The following is a 2,191-nucleotide window of genomic DNA, read 5'->3' on the forward strand; positions in this document are numbered from 1 at the left end:
CTTCGATCCTTAGATTTGTAACTTGTACTTTTATATAAATTGGCTCAATTTCCTTCTTCTTGATATCCAAGTATTGGACATTTAAAATTAGCACTCCAAACAAACCGAGCCCCTAATCACCGAATCAAATTTAATTAGCTCAATCTTGGGCTTCAAATATACGGTCAGATCCGACTCCAATATCTTCGTAGTGGTCTAATAAGATCGAAAATTGTCATAACTCTGCAAATTCCTACAAAATAATACCAAGTCTACGAAAACACTAGAAAACGTATATTAGTAATAAAAATAGCTCCGTAGAGCTCAAATAAGCACAAATATGACCATGGGAAGGAGAATAAAATAATACTCCCTCTGATTTTTTTTTAATTGCAACTTTTTCTATTTTAGTCCGATTTTAATTAAATGCAACTTTCTATTTTATTTCTATTTTGGGTAAACAAAAACCCTTAAAATTACTACTTTACCCACTACTTTACCAAGTGGTGGGCCAAACTTTCTCTCTCTACACCCCACTACTTTAAACTATTTTACCCCACTACTTTACCAAGTGGTGGGCCAAACTTTCTCTCTCTACACACTTTAATCAACTTCAATTGACCCCACTTTCACATACCCCTTAACTTTTGCATCGTGAACCGCGTAAGGCCCCAAAGTTGCATTTAAAAAAAAATCGGAGGGAGTATATAAAATAGACTCATCAAGCGACGTTTAACAACCCCTTGCAGGATATCATGAAAGCAATAGAGGATGTCATTTAAGGAATGAGGAAATCATGAATACAATACAGAAAATCAATAAAGTAAAGAAGGAAGTCATTAAAGCAGTATAGGATATCATTATATTAATAAAGGAAATCAATAAAACACTACAAGATATCATTAAAGTAATAGAGGAAATCATAAATTAAATATATAACTAAAGCAATGGAGGAAATAAATAGAACAACAGAAAATACCAAATCCAATTTGTCGAACTTAATTCCTGGAAATCTATCACACCATCTCTTTATGTCATCGATAACCTCTTTGTATAAATGATAAAGATAATTATATCATCATTATCATTATTATTTATTGTTTAGAATATGTAAATCCCTTGATTTACTCCTTATATATGATAGTCAAAGTATATCCCTTATAATTAGCTAACGTACCTAGTCATATATTGTATCTAGTCGTAATTTGGTAGTTCAATGTTCTAATCTTGTACTATATATACTCGTGTATATTCATCAATATAATTAAGCTTTCTAACATACTCTTTCTCATAACTCTATCACTTTGTTGGAAATATTTATTGGTTCAAATGAAGACTTTAGTTTATCCAAGTTCTGCTTTGCATTTAAATAAGCAGCATAATCGGGACCATTACGCAAATCCTCCATTACAGAGTCTGCTTCTTTTACATCCTCACATCTCTTATAACCGCTTCATCTTTTTGTGTTGCCTATCAACTTCATGTTGTTAAACAAAAATATAAAAAAAAATGTGAAAATGTAAAATACATTGTTAAAATTAGTTTAAAACAATATAGTAAATTTACTCACAAAAATACTAAGTGTAAACTAGAATTTTTGGATACGCTTTTGCCCGTCAAGAGAACTGCCACCGTACTGACTCTCAAGTTCGACTTCTTTTAAGTTAAAGAGATAAGCACAACAGTCAACAATGTTACCAGCCACCCAAGTACCTGGGGCCAAAGATAATATATCATGCTTCGTTACGGAAATTTCAGTGAATGTTCTACCAAACTCTGCAAGTGTGTCTGAATCAAGTTCAAAGAAAATATCTTGCTTCTTTTATCTCCCTTCTCCAGTTTCAACTATCTCCAACATACAATTTTCTTCCATAGGATTAAAAAACAAAAATCAAGTAGTTGCTTTCTTCTGGAATAAATTATTTAAAGTCCTGCTTTCTTTCCTGCAATTTCCTAGCCACAGAAAAATCACTGGTGTCTACAGGTATCTCAATTGGTAAAGAATGAATATTAGTGTTCCTCTTTTCAATCCTTCTATCTTTCAATTCCTTCTTCCTTCTACCTCTCTTTTCAAAATCAACAGCAATTCTATTTACAAGTTCTTCACGTTCTGCTTTATCCAAAGGAGTCTCAACACTAACAATAACAACATCCTGAATCAGGTGTTACAGTACTAGTAACAACATGAGCAGAAGAACTTGGTGTACAAACA

This window comes from Chenopodium quinoa, unplaced genomic scaffold (genome assembly GCF_001683475.1).
Source record: "Chenopodium quinoa cultivar QQ74 unplaced genomic scaffold, ASM168347v1, whole genome shotgun sequence".
NCBI classification, from domain to species: domain Eukaryota; kingdom Viridiplantae; phylum Streptophyta; class Magnoliopsida; order Caryophyllales; family Amaranthaceae; genus Chenopodium; species Chenopodium quinoa.